This window comes from Eubalaena glacialis, chromosome 6 (assembly GCF_028564815.1).
Source record: "Eubalaena glacialis isolate mEubGla1 chromosome 6, mEubGla1.1.hap2.+ XY, whole genome shotgun sequence".
Taxonomy (NCBI): domain Eukaryota; kingdom Metazoa; phylum Chordata; class Mammalia; order Artiodactyla; family Balaenidae; genus Eubalaena; species Eubalaena glacialis.
In genome coordinates, this window is record NC_083721.1 from 149,300,824 (window position 1) to 149,320,829 (window position 20,006).

General features: G+C 41.9%; 1 protein-coding gene across 2 annotated transcripts in view; it reads left to right on the forward strand.

Moving 5' to 3' along the window:
- Positions 1-16,390: 16,390 nt before the first annotated feature.
- LOC133093739 (ubiquitin-conjugating enzyme E2 E2) overlaps positions 16,391-20,006 on the forward strand; it is a 364,710-nt gene continuing 361,094 nt past the window's right edge. For both annotated transcript variants that reach the window (XM_061193715.1, XM_061193716.1), the window contains exon 1: positions 16,391-16,552. The gene's annotated coding sequence lies outside the window, so the exon portion shown is untranslated. The remainder of the gene's footprint in view (positions 16,553-20,006) is intronic.

A 20,006-nucleotide genomic window follows, 5' to 3' on the forward strand; every position in this document is an offset into this window, starting at 1 on the left:
ATTGCTTTTCAAGGGAATTTTAAAGAGCTTTTTACGCTATCCAATACAAATATCTGTGGAGTCGTACTCCCGGTAAGAGTCATTTTACCTGTGTTAAAATTCTTTGCCTCCTTTTAAAATTTTTAACTTAGTTCGTCAGGGGACTTCTATCAGCATCTAAGACTCATGTGAAGGAGAGTCTTTTCAGGCTAACAGTTCATTCCCAAACAGTACTTTTTTGTTCAAAATTTAAAAATTGGGAGAGACCCTCATAGTACGAGAAACACCTTAAAGACTTGGGTATTAGGCAATTCCTTCTTTTATGGGCAACTAGTTGAGGATACAACCCTTACTTTATAATGATAAACAAAATGAAAGGAAGCCAAGATTTACCACCCTTCAGTGTTGGTACCCATGTGCAGGTATGAAAAGGGAGCTATTAGGCAGACTAACAGCTTTATTAGACCCACCGTAAAGAGGCATTCTTCACCTTTTTTCTTAGGATCTCCTATAATTTTATTGATCCTATCTACAAGTAAAAGACTGAACACATTTCTATACAAAGGCTAAGGAAAAAGGTTTATTCTCTTTTGCCATGTGACCATTTTGAAGAAAGGACTTCGGTATGGTACCAAGTAGCAACTTTGATGTGATACTGAAAATGAAATGCTCTGTTGATTATTTTGCTTAATCCTTATTATAATTTACTTGGAAAAGTGTGGTGTCTATGTAATAAGCGTGCAATCTTCTTTTTTTAAAATTATTTATTTATTTATTTATTTATTTTATTTGGCTGTGCCAGGTCTTAGTTGCGGAATGTGGGATCTTTTAGTTGTGGCATGTGGGATCTAGTTCCCTGACCAGGGACCAAACCCAGGCCCCCTGCATTGGGAGCGTTAGCCACTGGACCACCAGCGAAATCCCAAGTGTGCAATTTTCTAAGTGTCTAGATAAGAGATCTATATACTTTTTAAAAATATGATTTATTAAAAAATCATAGACCACTTAAAGTAAAGGCAATTTATAAAGCATTTTGCAAACGCTGTTTTATGAGGCCATCAGGTTAGAAATTACTGATGAACTAACTTTTTGTTTATGTTGCCCAATAGGAAAGCATAAATATATTGATATTCGGTCAGGTACTTACAGTTTAACAGTATTCAGGGATTTTAAAAGAAAGTTACAATCTAAATTAGAAAGTATGTAGCATTACCTGTAATCTGTAGATAACTTTTTTTTTTTTTTTTTGCTTAATTTGCTAACATTCTACTGTTGGAATATTCGCTTTGTTTCTGAATATCTTATAATTAAGTTTATAAATTACTATGAAGCACAAAAAGCCTCTAATCACTAAAAAACTGCATTGGGCTCAGACACTTTGGCCCTGTTATAACTCAAATTTCTTATCTGCAGAAAGGAGAGACATGGTGTCTTATCACCTGTGTTTTATCTGATTTTGATTGGGAATTCGAGCTCTGTTTTTTATTCTGTTGAAGACATCCTGAAAACAGACAAAGGATCTCAAGGTAAAGAACAGGAAATGGTTATTGATTTCCTTTATCCACCCAGTCTTTTTGCATCTTTTTGTATTGTACTATGATGGATTAGGGGGACAGTCCAGCAAATGGTTCACATTTGCTACCGATTGGATGGGCTTTGGGAAAAAGGATTTGAGGCATATGCTAGTAAAGAGAAGAAACCTTAAAACCAGGTCTGGGTCAGTGTGATAAGTAGCGAGGCATATGTCAGAATGCCCCCAACCTCCTAATATTTCTCTTAGCCCCCCACCCAGCTCTCTCTTAAAGTACACGCACAAACACACACCCTACTGTAATAGATAACTGATGCTTTTCTGAATCTAAAGTTCCTTTTGGTCATTTCTGTCTTCCCTTTCTCAGGAGTGAATAGAGTCATCAAAATGACGCTTTCTCACAAACTTATGGTTACCAGGGGGAAGGGTTGGGGGGAGGGATAAAACCAGAGTTTGGGATTGACATATACACACGACTATATATAAAATTGATAACCAACAGGGACCTACTGTATAGCACAGGGAACTCTGCTCAATATTCTGTAATAACCTAAATGGGAAAAGAATTTGAAAAAGAATAGATACATGTATATGTATAACTGAGTCACTTTGCTGTACACGTGAAACTAACACAACATTGTAAACCAGCTATAGTCAACACAAAATAAAAGTTAAAAAAAAACTTGCAGATAACTAAAAACAAAAAAAAAAAACTGATGCTTTCTCATTCTCACCTATAATCTGCCAGATCAGTGTCTTAGGGAGGGGGCCCAGGAATCTGTATTTCATCGTAAGAGTCTTGTGCACATTTAAGTTTGAAAGCCGGTGCTATGATTTGTTATATAGGATATAAATGGTAAATTAAATAAACCAAGGTACAGCTCCTCCAAGAGCTATTTGACACTCGGAAAAAGAAAAATACGAAGATCAAGTCAAGGTGGCACACCAGCTCTCCTGGCCTCTGAAGCATCCCAGCCCCCTCTTCCCTACTGCTTTCAGTGCTTTGCCATTCTTCTTTCTCAGCAGTGAATTATTTACAACATAATTAAACAGTCATTGCCTGAATGTTTCTGGGCCTCTCACCCTATCCCACTCTGCCTTTCTACTTTTTCCTGACCTTCTCTTTCTCACTCCTTTCAAGAGAGTAAGTTCAACAAATCAAAAAATGAAAGACAAAATAATTACTGTAGAAACGTAACACTAGAATGAATGGCTCTCCCCCAGATACCAGCAGGGGCAACTGTACAGCAGGCAGTCTGTTTTATTTACTTATTTTTTTGGCTGCGCAACTTGGGGGACTTGAGGGATCTTAGTTCCCCGACCAGGGAGCAAACCCGGGCCCCCTGCAGTGGAAGCGTGGAGTCCTTTCCACTGGACTGCCAGCGAAGTCCGGGCAGTCTGAGTCAGCCCCCACTCCATCCCTGTCTCCCCGTGTCAACCTTGCTGCCCCCTCCAGCCACCTGGTAACCCGAATGATGTCCCCAAGAGAGCAGGTCTCCCAAACCCATCCTGCTGGAGCGATGCATCTCAGGAACCCTACCTCGAGGTTTTCCCTTCTTCCCATTAAACCTTTTCTGTTCTGCCTTCTGGGTGAGCAAAACAAACAACAAGTTAATCAAGAAAAATGTCTATTTTGGTATTTTTCATTGTGCATATAGTTTTGCTTTTTTTTAATATTGTTTTTTTCTTTTTTTAATTGATGTATTTTTTTGATTGAAGTAGAGTTGATTTACAACGTTTCAGGAGTACAGCAAAGTGATTCAGTTTGGCATTATGGCTTTTACAAAAATGCTAATGTATAGTCCTGGCATTCAAAGGATTTTTTTTTTAATTAAAGTATAGTTGATTTACAATGTTGTGTTAGTTTCTGGTGTACTAAGCAAAGTGATTCAGTTCCATAAATATATATACATATATAATATATATATTCTTTTTCAGATTCTTTTCCATTATAGGTTATTACAAGATATTGAATATAGTTCCCTGTGTTATACAGTAGGTCCTTGTTGTTTATCTCTTTTATATATAGTAGTGTGTATCTGCTAATCCCAAATTCCTCATTTATCCCTTCCCCTTCCTTTCGCCTTTGGTAACCATAAGTTTGTTGTCTATACCTGCAAGTCTATTTCTGTTTAGTTTTTCTTTTTAAATCAACTTTTTTGAAGTATACTTTGATAGAATAAAATTCATCCATCTTGAGTGTGCAGTGAAAAGGGTTTTGACAATATACACCTGTGCAAATATCTCCACAATCAAGATACATAACATTACTCATCACCCCCAAAATTTTCTTCCTGCCCATTTGCAGTTAATCTTACCCACACATGACCTCCCAGCCCCAGGCAACCACTGATCTGCTTTTGGTCATTATAGATAAATTTTACCTGCCTTAGAGTTTCATAGAAATGGACTCATACCATGGATACTTTTTGTGTCTGACCTTTTTTCTCTCAATAGAATGCTTTTGATATTCATTCATGTTATTGCGTGTAAGGATATACCACAGTTTTTTAATCCATTCTCCTATGGGGGGGACAGTTGGGTTGTTTCCACTTTGGAACTATTAGGAACAAAGCTGTTATCATTATTGTGTATGATTCTTTCTTGGGCATATAGTCTCATTTTTCTTGGATAAAAACCTTGGAGTGGAGTTACTGTGTCATATGGTAAATTTGTATTTAACTTTACAAGGAGCTGCTGAACAGTTGTCCTACGTGATTGTATCACTGACATTCCCATCAGCAATGGTTGAGACTTCCAGTTGTTCCACATCCTTGTAAACATTTACTATTGTCAACCTTTTTAATTTTAGCCATTTGGATAGGTGTGTAGTGGTATCTCATGGTGATTTTATTTTGCATTTCTCTGATGACTAATGATAATGAGCATTTTTCAGGTGCTTTTTATTCCCATTCATACAGTTTCTTTTTTGAAGTACCTGCTAAAACCTTTTGCCCATTTTAAATAGGTTATTTGTCTTATTACACATACACACACACAGTACTTTTGATACTGAACTCAAGGGATCAATTCTGATGGTAAGCATCAGACTGCGTGGTAAAGGATGGAGTCTTTTTGTATATGGGAGATGGAATTTTACCGCATATAAGCTGGAAAGTACTGGAACTTAGTATTAACCTTGCCCTTGCTGTGTTTTGGAAAAACACAGAGATCAGGAGGACAGGCTTAAGAAAAGCAGCCTGGATTCACACATGGGCTCCACCACTTACTAAATGCATAACATTGGAAAAAGTGCCCAGTTAAACCGTGGCTCAGTTTTCTCTGCTGTAAAATGGGGCAATGCTCACCTCATAGTGTGCTGTGATAGTTAAGTGAGGTCATTTAAAGCACTTGGAACTGTCCCCATACAGAGTGAGCCCTCAATAAATGTTGGCTGTTATCAGGATGAAAAATCTGAGTTTCATTCATTAAAGTGCTCACCCAACCACATTCTTTCCAGAATCTTTATCTATACAGCATCATAGCTGTCCTCCAGTTCTCAACTCTATTTCTACATCTGTTTTCTAGACAAGCAGTCTCTGGACCCTTATTTTCCTTTTGCCTGCAGGTGATTTGCAAAAGCATCCGTAGAGAAGGAAGTGGTGTGAAGGTAGCTTTTACCTGACTGGGTTTAAATTTTATATCAATTTATACCCATTTGTTCCTTGGAAGTCTGATTTTTGTTAGAATATTTCAACAAAGACCTGACATAACTTAAAGTTCAAGAGAGGGAAGAGAAACTAGACTTATCCCAGCAGGAGGCTGGCAGTAACATTTGACAATTACATTCTTTTATTTCAGGGCAGAAAGTTAGTGGCCTTCAAGACAAACAGAGGAAGTGAAACTTAACAGCTTTTGGCTTTGAACTTCAGGAAGCCCTAAACATTCCTGAAGGCACATATTAAATGAAAAAAAGGAAGAAAGAGAGAATTAAAATGTATTAGATTAAGAGAATAAAAGACAAAAACCACACGATCACCTCAACAGACACAGAAAAGTCATTTGAAAAACGAAAAACATGCAACATTCATTCATAATAAAAACTCTGAAACTAAGAATAGAAGAGAACTTCCTCAACCTGATAAAGGGCATCTATAAAAAACCCACAGCTAACATCACACTTAATGCTAAAATACTGAATGTTTTCCTTCTCAGATCACAAACAAGGCAAGAATTTCTGCTTTGGGCAATTGTATTTAACCTTGCACTGAAGTTTCTCTAGCTCATGCAATTAAAAAAAAAAAAATTCTTTTTAAATTAGGGGCATCCAGATTGGGAAAAAGAAAAGTAAAATTATCTTTATTCACAGATGGTATGATCCTATATGAGAATCCAAAGGAATACCCCCAAATTTTACCAGAACTCATAAAGGACTTTAACAAGATTACAAGAGCAGTAAACAAAAGTTAATATCTCTACACGCTAGCAATGAACCATCAGAAACTGAAATTAAGAAAATAATTCCTTCACGATGAGAGCAAAAAGAGTAAAATATTTAGGACCAAATTTAATAGAAGAAATGCAAGACTTGGACACTGAAAACTATAAAAAATCACTGAAGGAAATTAAAGAAGGACTAAATAAATGGAAAGACAGTTCACGTTCATGGATTGGAAGGCTAAATACTGTCTTGTCTAGATTGCTCTTCTCCTCATACTGATCTGTAAATTCAGCATAATCCCTGTCAAAATTCCACCAGAGAGGATGGAAAATTGAGTATCCCTATTAGCTTGGACAAGGGTACAGATGGAAGTCCACAGCCTGCTCTCTTCTCCTTCCATGAACTGGCTCTGTCTTACACCATGAGGGGCTTTGCACGTGCACACGTGTGTGTGTGTGTGCATGGCCCAGCCCATGGGTATAACTTCCAACTTCTTCTCCCCTCACCCCATCACAACTAGCTTCCCTTTGGCCACACCTGCAACCTCGGGCTGTGCACACAAAAAACAACATCCTCTTTTAGGAGCACAGGCCCAGGGCAGAGGGCCAAAGAGTTGCTGGGAAAAAGCTCTCTCCGAGCCATTTGGATGGGGAATCGCACAGCTCTGTTTCCTAGAGACACGGTCTAGAAGCAGAAACGTGGGCTCCAAATGGGCACATCCTCCAAATGGGCACATGGCCTCACTGACGCCTCTGAAAGGAGCCCGAGGTGTCCTCTAAAGCAATGCTTCTCAAACATTAATATGCACACAAATCACCGTGGATCTTGTTAAAATGTAGATTTAGTAGGTCTAAGGTAAGGCATGATGGTCTGCCTTTCTCATGAGCTTCCAGGTGATGGATGCTCTGCTGCTGGTCTGTGGACCACACTTTGAGTAGCAAGGCTGTGTGTGCAGCAGTGGCCCAGATAGGAGCCCCACTGAGCTGACTCTAAGGGCAGAACTCATCATGTAAAGTAGTGACAGCTAGAGGAGTGAGAGGTTGTCTAGACCCATCAAGCCTTCATCACCTGCAGTGCGGCATGCTGGTGATGGCTGACAGGGAGCCAACGGACAGTGCTTGCCGTACTGGTTCTTGAGAAGTTGATCGTCTACCAGGCAAGTCAGATACAAATAAATAATTGCAAGACATTGTATAATGGGGAACAGTAGACGAATCTATGAGGCACATCGGTGACACAGTAGACGTGAGTAATGTCTGAGCAGAGCCATGAGGGATGCACTGGGCTTCACAGAGAACAAAGAGGGTAAGGTGATTCAACACAAAGGGAATGATATATCTGAGGTAGGTTGTATATTCCAAAGAAGGCTGCAGCAGTATCTCTAGTCTCATACAACCTTCTAGAAATTTCCACTCCCCTATCAAGAGGTGATGTTTCGTTCCCTTCTCCTTGAACGTGGGTGGATTTATGATGGCTTCCCCGAATGCAATGTGGAGAAATGACACTCTGTGACTTACGAGGTTAGATTAGAAACGAGTGTGTAGTTTTTGTCAGGTTTTCTTGGGTTGCTTGTTTTTGGAACCAAGCCACCATGCTGTGAGGGAGCCAAGAAGCCCATGGAAAGTCTCAGTAGGGAGGAACTGAGGTCCCCACCCAGGAGTCTTGTTGAGCTCCAAGCCAACAGCCAACAGCAACTTGCCAGCTACGTGAATGAACCATCAGGAAAGCAGGTCTTCCAGCCTTTAGTCAAACTGCTCCAGGTGACACCGCGCGGAGCAGAGATAAACCATCCCACCAAGCTCTGGCCAAATTTCAGATCCACGAGCAAAAGAAATGATTGTTGTTGCTTACCAACTTTTGGAGTGGTTTATTTCACAGCAATACATTTCAGGAACATGTAAAGGTAAAGAAGTGTGTTTTAAAATACGACCCAAATAAGGGCATGTTTATATATAACTCAGCTATTAGAAATAAAAACATAAAAATATAGGAGATGTTGGGAACGTTGAATTTGTGATGTGGAGGGGAAAAAGTTTCATCAACAAAGCTCTAGTAGTGTGAGTGTAATGCAGTTGTACTGTGTAGTCAACCACGCTTAGATTCATTATTCATGGCTCTGCCAGAACATGTTCTAGATGTAAATATAAATGTATTTATCCAACAAATTTTTCTTTCTGGAAAAAAAACAAATTGTTATTGAAAATAATAATGATCTGCAATTGTGTGTGCTCTGGAGATAAAGCCCAGGTTGACAATTTCAAAAGAAATCAATTTATAGTTTTTACTACCAAAATGGAAACATGATATAATTTCAAAAACAAATAAAAAACCCCACCTGAAATCTTCTATGAGGGATACGTCCCCACATTCTTGGGATAGAAGTATACAACTCTGACCTACCAACAGTCCCTTTATTTTTCCTTCTAAATACACATTTCTTTTTTAAAAAAATATTTTATTTATTTAAAAAATTTTTTATTGGAGTATAGTTGATTTACAGTGTTGTGTTACTTTCTGCTGTACAGTGAAGTGAATCAGTTATATATATATATCTATCCACTCTTTTTTAGATTCTTTTCCCATATAGGTTATTACAGAGTATTGAGTAGAGTTCTCTGTGCTATACAGTAGGTCCTTATTAGTTATCTATTTTATATATAGTAGTGTGTATATGTCAATCCCAATCTCTTAATTTACCCCTCTCCCAAATACACATTTCTAAGAGAACCAACCAAGAGTTTCTGAAAGAGGTAAAATTTATCACTATTCTTTAAGGCTGACAACCTTATTTTCTATAGGCCTGAGGAGTGGTGGGTGCATGCTGATTGGAGAGAGAAAGATTTAGAATGTACTGAACTTATACGCCAACATTGTTTTCTCGGCTGTGGGTCTCCCCCCAATTTTTTTTTTAAATTCTTTTGACCCTACTCTAGTGTTTAGTTGAAAAAGCAATATCCTCAAGCATCATAAGAATTTACATTACATGTAGGAGTTTGGAATCAGAGATTCCTGGGATGGAAATAGCAGATGACAAATATCTTCCCTCTGCCCTCAGCTAAGCTGACTACTCCTCCTGGAACACTGGGCTCAGTTCCTGACCACATGTTTTTATAGAAACATAGGCAATTTAGAGTGTGTTCGGAAGAGAGTGACTTAAATGGTCCAGGAACACAAACCTGTGTCACATGATGAACAAATGGAGAAAAGGTGGATGTTTCCTTGAGGAGAAGACAACTCATGGGGCATGTTAGCCAGTTTTAAATAATGAAAGAGCTTTCTTGCAGAAGAGCTGTTAGCATAACTCTGTAGTCCCAACGGCATAATGAGAAAGGGATTGGGAAGCAACTGAGGGGTGAAGAGAGTCAAAAGTGTCCAAGGATGGGATTGGCTATCAGGGGAGGTAGGAGATCCCATCCTTGGAGACATTCAAGCAAATTAGTTTGAAAGAATTCTAAATAAGGTAGTGGTTGGATGAGACATCCTGCAAAATCCTTTCCACCACTGAAACCGAGCCGGACCCTGTGGGGCTCCTGGGCACAAAAGCCTCTCTGTCCCCCATTTCTTGTTTGTAGGGAACAGACTCTAGCCTCCATGACCTTCCCTGAGTCCCAAAGAGCAAATTCAAGCAGTTGCTAATCAGGGAAGGGAGGGGATGCAGAGACAAGGGAGGAAAAGTCAAGAGGGACAGAGAGGACAAAGATGGAAGCCCTAATGTCTTTTATGATCTTAGAGTATGTTTGATTTACAATGTTGTGTTAGTTTCAGGTATACAGCAAAGTGAATCAGTTACACATATACATGTATCTATTCTTTTTCAGATTCTTTTCCCATATAGGTTATTACAGAGTACTGAGTAGAGGTCTCTGTGCTATACAGTAGGTCCTTGTTGATTATCTATTTTATATATAGTAGTGTGTGTATGTTAATCCCAAACTCCTAATTTATCCCTTCCCCTCACCTTTTTAAGTGAACTTAAAATTTTTCAGTATGATATTTATACTACGAAATAGTGGGACTTAAAGAAGTACTCATGTAATCTAGCAGTTTCAATGTGATTGGTCATCCTCCGTAAGATTTCACTGCTGAAATTCTAGTCTATATATCAGGAAAAAAATATATTCAGTGGCTTGCTGATAGTATTTGCAAAGCAATTTTTATGACTCATTCAATGCTAATTATAAATTTTGAGAGTCCAATTAAGAATAAATTGTATATGTACTTTACATATAAAGATATTTATGCACACACCTGTTAACCTTAACCCACACTTGTGGGTTAAGACGCAGCATGTTTTGAGCTTCCCTGGAAAAGCTATAGATGGTGGAGAGAGTGGATGTCTGCCCTTCACTTTGAAAAAAGCAGAGAGAACTCTGTTTATCTCTTCCAACTGAACCTTCCTTACAAGTGCATAACTCCTTAGTGTTGGAACATGTCAGAGGGGGAAAATAAGCCAACTTTTTGAATTCTTATATATTCTTCAGAGCGCCCTTCACTGGGCCCCTTTCTCTTACCTTTAAAAGGGAGAGAAATGAAAGGAATTAATGAGAAAGCTAATACTCTACTCGCTCTGTCTTTAAACCACCAAAGAACTTGGGCGTTTGTTCTGATTTGCTGAGGCCAGTCTAAGGAAAGTTGAGCACAGCATGGGATTGAACAGATCGACTATTAAGCAAATGTAAATGGAAGAATTGGGGGCAAGATATCAGCTATGATCAAAGGAACAGAGTTTATAACGTAGGTGGAGATGGTGAGCAATAGCATGAGTGAAGGAGGCCATGCACGTTAGCAAGTCCAAGGCAGATGGACAAATAGAAGTCTAGTGTCAAATGATATTCACGAATGTGGAGTTCTGATGACCAAGAGGCAAGAGGAGTACACATCTATGGAGATGTATGGTTTGGGTCACTCTTCAAGCAAGAACTTGCTTATCTGATGCAGGGAGTTCAGTTAGCTGACAGCTTACAGCTGTACCTTCAGGACCCATCTTACCTTTTGAACCGAGGACATGCTCTTCCTAGGTGGTCTCTGCAAAGGACTAAGCGTGATGGAGGCACTAGGACCTGGTAATGTCTGCCAAAGGTGGGACCGCTTTATGGACGATCTTTGCACTGGAGCTTTTTGTTAGGCTAGGTGAGACTTCCTCAGAGTCAGTCCAAGGCTCTTCCTACCCCAAACCTCCTTCCTTCCCCTCTCCTTTCACAGGTGTCAACCCTGCATTGTAGCCTGAAGGATTTACCTGCCTACTTCTGCTCCCTTTTCCCTTTATTTTTTCATAGATAAATAAATAAATCTCTTGCACTTCTAACTTCATCCTGACGTCTGCTTCCTTGAAGACTCAGCTGATACAGGGGATTGGATGGGTGGTGGTGCCATTGTTCTAGGACACAGCCTGAACAGAGCCAGGCTGGTAAGATAAATCATCAACTGGGGGCCTTGGCTTTTCTGATGATGGTAACTTTTTGTTTGACCCTGGTTTGAATATTAATCCCAGAGAGCCCAAAGACATAGTTTACCTATGGGGTCCTCATAGTAAGCCCTGGTCAATAGAAAAATAGAATAGACAGCAAGTGAAAGAGAGCAGAAGAATCTTTATTCTTCTCCATTCACAAAAATTGTGCCCTCCTGTGAACATACTGAAAACCATGGAATTATGCATTTTAAATTGGTGACTTGTATACTCAGTGAATTATATCTTGATAAAGCTGTTATTAAAAAATTGTGCACTTCCAAACATAGAAGTAGTACTGAGGTGCCTGTACAGGGAAAAAAGCAATAAGATAAAGAGAGCAAATAGCATCTTCTTCATTTTGGTCACATATAAGGAGATTTCATAATTTTTCTTAACGGAATCTGCAGAGAGGGCCAGAGGGTTCATAAAGCTCTGGAAAATATTCGTTAATATACTTCTGAACTTCCAAGACATAGTAAAGAGCTCGTGTATTCTTTGAAATGATTATTGAAATAAAAGACATAGCACACTAAGACACCTACCTCCCAAAGTTCCATAATTTGAGGAAATCGCAGTTGAATAGCAGGTATATTCCTTGATTTGACCAGCCCTTATGGGGTGCCTACTCTTTATCCTAACGGGTAGACACAGAGATAAATAAGCCTGGTCTCTGCCCTTGAGTTGCTCACAGCAAAGTAGGGGCTTTTAAACAGTGTAGGATATTGGGAGGCACGCTGCTGTGACTGACGGGGAGAATGTTTGCAAGAAAAAGTAGCAGACTCAAGTGAGTCTCAACTACCTATTGATGTACAGCAAATTACCCTCAAAACTTAGTGCCTGAAACCGTTGATTATCTCAAGGTTCAAGAGTGGCTTAGCTGGGTGTTTCCAGCTCAGGGTCTTTCATGAGGTTGCACTGCAGGTGTCCAGCGGGGTGGCATCATATGAAGGCTCAGCTAAGGTGGAAGGATTCGAGGTCACTCATGTGGGTATCAGGGCGAGACCTCAGTTTGTAGCCAGATGGGTGTCTCCATAGGGCCACCCACAATATGGCAGCCAGCTTCTCCCAAAGTGAGTGACGAGAGAGAGAGAGACAGAGGGACAGAGAGGACCCAGATGGAAGTCCTAATGTCTTTTATAATCTCAGTAGTGATGTACTATCCCATCTCAGTGTAATACCAACCAACCCTAGTAGGATGTGGGAAGTGACTACACCAGGGTGTGAATACCAGGAGGCAGGCATCATTGGGGCCGTCTTTGAGATTGACTACCATTCTTGGGCAGGGGCTGGGGTGGGAGGAACAGCCAGACTTCTGTGTTTGCGTCTTCATTTATGTGAATGGTGCCATCTGATGTTTTGCAGTGTGCAACATACACAACTGTACATGGTGGCCCAAGTGGGAAAGTCAGGGGGATTTGTCCTCAACCCCTTCCATTCTCTGTTAAGAATTAATTCATTTATTCATTTGTGCAACAAGCATTTGTTAAACACCTGGTGCATGCCTCTGTGTTGGTGCTACACTAGGTAGTGGGGTCTTTGGGTTTCAGCTCTAATGGGGCTTCAATTTTCCCACAGGGTTCTTACATATCCAAAACATTCAGAGGGACCACAGGGTGCCTATAGCCCCTTTCAAACGAGGCTGTAAGCAAAAGATTATTGTCTTTTATCCCATTCTCTCAGGGTCCGTTATTAGTTTGGTAAACAGACTAATAATGATATTTTGATATTTCCTCTGAGGGGTACAATCCAAATGTTTAACAACCCCTGATCATTGGGTGCCTAACGAGAATAGAAGTTGCGTAAACAAGGAGCAGCTCTACCAGGATGATGTGTTTTGCTGAAGTCCAGCCCAGTTATCCCCAGAGAGGTCTTTTTCATCACCCTTCTAGTCAAACTAGAAAACTAATGGTGACTCTAGCTACTCACAAAGCTGGCAGTAACAAAAGTTATAAGAAGAGACCTACAAAAACATTCCCATTTGCCAATTCTAGGGGGTAAAATGTAGCCTCTATATTAAAGCCTAGAAATAAGAAGTGTAGGAGAGAAGGGAGTGAGTTCACGATGATGCATTGATGGACCAGAGCAGGAAATCGAAGGAAGGTGAGCTATTTGTTTTGGAGACCAAGTTTAAGTCTCAGGGGAGAGGAACTGAGAAAATCAAGTAAAATCTATTTTTTTAACACTGGACTCAGGCTGAAGTGTCCTGACTTTCACAGACTCTAGAGCCAAACTGCTGATTCCAAATCCCAGATGTGCTGTGTGATTGTGGGCAAGTGATTTCATTCCCGTGCTCTACAGTGTGCTCATCTGTCCAGTGGGAGTGACTGAATGAAACCAACCTTATGGGGTGTTTGTGAGCTAGTATATGTAAAGTGCTAGCATTTTGCCTGGTACAAATTAAGAACACGCTAAATGCTAATGTTATTATTGAAGAAATTAGAATAATGTCTATCATGCCAGCAACTGAAAGAGGGCAATTTCATTCACTCAACTAGTAATTTATTGAATATATATATAGCAATGAACCCCAGCCAACGAAATCCTTTTTCCCAAAGTACTTATATGTAGAGGGGAGAGGGACAGAGGAGCAGAGGACAAGGGGAGGACTAAAATAAATAAGTAAAAAGTATGTTATTTCAGATTTCTTATGATGCTCATGAAGAAAAATAAAGCAGAGAAGGGAGATAGGAGGCGCTGGGGGAGGAAAGCATGTTACAGAGATAGGAAACTGTTGGTTGAGAAACGTTTGGTGCGTTCCATACTAGCAAGGAGACCAGTGCAGCTGGAGGGAGAAAAGAGGGGGAAGAAGTCATACAACGTGAGGTCAGAGGGGTCCTGCCTGGGGTAGCAGTCAAATCCTGTAGTGGCATGTTAGCCATTGTAAGGTCTCTGGCTGTGGCTCTAGGATAAGAAGCCACCTGAGGTTTTGAAAAGAGGAGAGACCTATTCTAACCTATGTTGTAAAGGATCACATACTCAACCTATGTTGTGTGTAGGATGGGGGCTGGGGTGTGTGGGGAAGTGGATAGGGGAATTAGAAAGATCAGGTAAGAGGCTGTTACTGAGAGATGACGGTGGCTTGGACCAGGGAATTAGCTGTGGGGAGGGAGATAGGAAGAAATGGATACTTTCAGGATATATTTTCGAAGGCAGAGTCAACAGAATTTCCTGAGGAATTGGATGTAGTGTGTAAAACAAAGAGTCAACGATAGAAAAGCTCTGACAGGAGATGTCATATCCCAACCACCTAGACAGTGCCTGGTACTCGATAAATATTCCTTGAATCAGTGAAAAGCGTAACTGTGATTTGTATTATGATGCCCTTCTTAAACTCAGTGAATAGTATATGGCAGTTAAAACATCTACAGATAAATGAAGTCCTGTAGCAACTACAGTTTCAGCATTTGAGCAGTGAAGCCTTTTCCAATCCTTTCATAAAGTTATGTTGCCATTTCTGCATCCCTGGCCCCCAGTTGCCAATGACCAGGACTGAAAAAGGCAACCTGGATAACTTTCTGTAATAGAAGAGTACTTGATTACAAAATAGTCATTGTGAACAAACAGAAACCAACAGGATATACACCAAAAAGGGTACAAAAGAGTAGTTTATTTGGAGAAAAGCACAGAGACCTAGGAAATGGGGATTCTGTCATCTATCCTCACCAGACAGTTGCAAAACATACTGAAACACAATCAATACAATGAGAATATTAAGACACATGGATTTCATGAGGTAAAATAAGTTATGTAGACATTTAAGGCAGTCTATGAAATACTTCAATTTGGCCATATTCTAAGTATTAAAAAAATACGATGCATTTTATGTCATCTTTGCCTACTAATATATTGCACCATGTGAGAGAGAGAGGTGGCTGTATAATTAACGATAAGCCCAGGATATGCTAATTTCTAATCCTCCAGTACATATTTTAGAGCTTAAGGGTAACAGGGCCTGTTGATGTCCTTGAGTGATACATAGAACACACCCACGTTTTGCTCAGTGGTGATTCATGGAGCCTAGAAGGAATTTTCAGGGATGTTATAAAGTAATAGTCAGTTCTTGAAGAAGGCATTTGATAAAAGATGTTCAGTTCTAGACATATGTACAGATCTCGACTTTCTCCTGTCCTCTGGGGTCTCGTGGCTGCTTGAGTTGCGGAGGTGGGGGAAATTTTGTGGAAGCCGAGTTTGCATAGCAGACATAGGTTTTTCTTTTTTAATGGTTATCTGGGGTGAAGATGATAGGGGGACCTAACGTTTCCTCGGGTCGCCCACAGCACTGCTCCTGTTCTCATACCCTTCAAGTGGACCTTACGGCAGCATCCCACTCGCTCTGGGAGTGCTGTTCCCCTACCTGCACTCTCTCCCCAGTATCCCAGGGATGAATGGTCGGGAGTTCTTGGCTCCCACATTCTGGGCCCCGAAGGCAGAAGGACCTTCGTGCTGCAAGGTCGGGTTTAGAGGCTGGCTTAGCCTGGGCGAACTTTCCAGGCCATCGCGAAGTTTTCCATCCTGGGTGCACGTGGACACCACGCGTCCGAGTTGCGGTTAGTGTGTCAACAGGGTCAGTCCAGTAGCCACTTCGAGAAAGCTTCGAGGCCAGCGTGAAGCCAGGGCCGTGATGGCCGGGGGTAAAACGCCGCCCCTGCTTCGCCTTAGGGCAACTCCCCCCTCCCCCCCCCAACCCCCGGCCAGTGTTTGCCTTTAACGCGCGTGCCCGTCAAGGTCCCCGCGTCCCCTCCCTCCGGCCCGCCCGGCAGCCTCTGTTTCCCTCCCCGCTCCCGGTCCGGGCCGCTTCTTCTCCGTGGGACGCCCCTCTCCCACCCACGCCGCTGCCGCTCGCGGGACCCGGCTGTCACTTCACTTTTCCGCGCCGCCTCCCAGCCCTCTCGCCCGGCCGCGGGGCCCCGCCGTGCGCGCGCCCGCCGCCGCCCCCTCGCGGCCGCGCGCCCGCGGAGGAGGGGCGGAGCGGGGAGGGGGCAGGGAGGCGCGCGGCGCGGCGGGCCGACGTGGGACTCGCGCTCTCGCGGTCTCTCCCGGGCGCGCCGGCACGCGCAGTCGCGGGCGCGCGCGCGGACGGCCGGGCGGCGGCGGCTCACGGAGGCGGTGGCTCCACTTTCCAGGACTCAGGGGCGGCCACAGCGACAGCCGCGGGCAGCAGCCTCGGGAGCCGGAGCTGGAACGGCCGGGGGCGGCGGCGGCGGCGCCGGGGGTGAGTGCGGGCGGGCGCGGGCGCGGCGGGGACAGGCGTGGCCGGGCGGTCCGGTGCGCGGTGCGCGGGTCCGGGTTCGGTGACCGGACGGTCCGCGGGGACAGCCCGTCCCCGGGGCCTCCTCCGCGCCCCTTTCCCCCGCGCCTCCGCAGACTCCTCTTCCCGGGCTGGGGCTCGAGCCCGCGACCTGCGCGGACGCCCCTCCCTCAGGTACCCGCTGGGCCCCCGCCCCGGCCCCCCGCTCCCCCCGGCGCCGCTCGCGCCCCGGTTCCCTCCCCGCGCCCCGCGTGTCGCCGTCCCCGCGCCCCCTCCCGCGAGCCTCCTGCCCCGGTTTCTCGCCCTTTCCACCCCTCCCCCTCCTCCCCATCCACCCCTCCTCCCCATCCACCCCTCCTCCTGCCTCTTCCCTCCCTGCCCATCCTCTACCCCCTTCCGTTCTCGGTTCCCCATCCCTCTCCAGCCGCATCCTGGAACTAAGTCTTTGCAAAAGTACAGGATAAATGTCACGGTGGAAAGTGCCCGGCTCGGTCTTCTGCTATTTTCACTAATTGCATAATTGCAGCACATGGTGTCTCTCCGGGCGAGTGCCGGGTCTGGGCCCCCCGGGGCCCGCCTGGAGACCCGGTGGGGTGTGTTTGTGTTTGCCCTGGTGTGGAGTGTGTGTTGTCCTGGTCTTTTGTGAAGCCCAGCGCTTGTCACAGTTTGGAGCCCAAGCCCATTTTTCTCCAGCCTCTTCTCTGCAGCTCCCACTGGCCTGGTTCGAAACTGGATTCTCCCCCCGCCCTCCCCCCTTCTCTCTTAGTGTTTTGATCCTTTTGCCCTTTACCATTTCTAATGAAGATAAAGCGTAGCTTCTTGTGGTTTTTTTCCCACGACCGACCAGAAATGTCCAATCCATCTTCCCTTAAGGAAATTAAGGCCGCTTTAGAAAGACCTCATCCTGTGCTCGGTGGCTGTTAGACCTATTTGCATGTCTTCAAGATTCATCGTTTTGCCTTGTGTATTCTTGAGCGTCTACTCAAATATTTCTATTTAAGAGTACAAAAGGAAATGCTAGGGTTTACCTTAAGAGTATCTCGCCTTTCAGAAAGATTTTAAGTTCTTTTTAGTTTTGTTGTTGTTGTTGTTTTAAAATCCCTGATTCCTAAAAATGTATGTTTCTGAATAGGTGATAATTCAGTCTGGACCTTGGGAATCTAAATATTTGTGTTTACTCAGTTTGGATGCTCCTTGGCTGTTTAGAGTTTTGTATGTGGGCTGATGCCAATGACGGAGGGTTTTCATATAATGCCATACCCCAGTATAGAAAGGTGCTCCCCTCCAGGACATAGCACCTTTTCCTCAAAACTTGGGTGTTCCACGATTATTTCGTGCATAAGTATCTTTGCTAGATATTCTGCATATAATATAAATTATTTTACATTTTAGAAAAGTTTGGAAACGTGAGTGGGAAGACAAATAGCAAGAAATCAGATGACAGAATTATGCGTTTTCCTGTTGTAAAAGCTCAAAGGAACACTTGCTTTTGCAGTTTTATACCGTGAGGTACACTTATAAGGCTTATTTGGACAGTAATCCGGATTTATGGAGTGACTGTGGTTGTTTTTATGTTATCAGTAATATTTATAACCAAATCATTTCATTTTCATGGAACATGTGAGTTTCATTTTGGATGTTGCTAATTTCCAAGACTGTAATTTACAATATAGAGTACATAGCTAATACAGGTTTAGGTAATTTGTGTGTTGAAGAAAGAACGATATCTAAACTCTTAATATAACCCGTATTTGAGGAAAGTTCTACTTTACTATTTTATGTTTAGAAGCCAAGTTTTACTTTGAGTACAAAGCAAAAATATAAATTTAAGTATCTTAATATCTTTGAAACTATCATGGAAGAGTAGCTCTATGTTTATAACGGTGGGATTCAAGTTTATCTTCACTCTAGATAATTGGATCAAATTAGCTATTTAGGAATTAATGTTAAAAGATGATTTTAAAGTGCTGATTTAGAAGATAACATTTAGAGAGTTTTAATTCAGGAAGTTTCATTCATTTGTACTTTAGAGAGACAAAACACCAATCTTGTAACTAATTAAAATGCTTATAGACAGCTTTTTCTTCATAAAGATTAGTTGTCACTTAATTTTTCCCCACACTTTTTCTGTAAGCAGGCATTCAAAAACCAACAGCCACAGAATTTCCCCTTACTCCTGATATTTGAAAAAGATATGAAAACTTTGTTTCTACAGATTTCTATAGTGGTTATTTGTGGCCTTGAGCGAATTTATCATCTGTAGGTTAAGATTTGGACAAAATAAGGTATCTTAGGTCAAAAGTGGAAATAATCCTTTTTCCTTATTGTGAAACTGTAGAAATTATACATCTATTTGGGTATTTTAATAGTTCTCTAGTGAGACTAATTTTAGTCTTCTGATATTCTGGAGCAGTTTATGAAATTTGGGTTTCAGATTATGGCTCAGATTATATCATTGAGTAGTCTTTTAAGTAATTATATGTACTTGTGGCATTATTAGATATTATGTAGTTACACGTAAATAAAGATATTAAGACGAACGTGTAGCTTTATAACTAATGTAATATACAACTGAAATTCTAGGCATAGTTTATTAAACTGAAGCTGGAGGTTCAGTAAAAAAGAATTTTATTTAGGTTTCCATATGTTTGTCATATAATGGATTGCTTCTGGTTTAAGACGTATAAAATGATTTCTCACTCATTTCACATATCTCAAAATATTGCCAGCAGCATTTTGCTGTATCTGAGGGCCTTTCTCTGAGAATTATTCTCTTTCTTACTCCCATGCACATCTGCTCTATCTAACATGCTCTTATATACATACTTATAAGGTTTTAAACTTCTGATATATTTTTTTTACTGAAAGAAGTGAGCTGAAAAAAAAATCAGTGTTAAATCCAAGGGTGAGAATTTAAGTGAAATAGCAATCAAAGGAAAAAAAAAGCAAGAAATACGTTAGGACTGTTAGAGCTAGATGTGAAACATACTGATATAAAATTTCAGGATTCTATTAAGTGACTTTAGTGCTCATAAAAGATGTCACGGCAGTGGAGACTCATGCTCTCCATTTACAGGGTAGAGAGAAAAGCAGTCAGGGTTCCCTGTGTGTTTCAGAGCTGCATGGAGGAGGGGGCCGTTGAGGGTGAGAGGGTGGTGGTGCTGTGTTTGGGTGTTGTCTCATTGAAGACATTCAGGAGTTTCTGTTGACTCTTCACCCCCTGTACTTCCTGATTCCTCCGTTCTCTTGCAGTGCTTTTTGGTTTGTGTTACCCTACAAATTTCAACCACTTAAAGGTCTGTATTAGGAAATCACTTTGATTTAGAGCAAGCTACAAGTTAAATCTTTGGTGATGATGAATTTTAATCATTGTCAGCAAGCTATACACTTGGACCAATTATAGTAATAAAAAACTGCT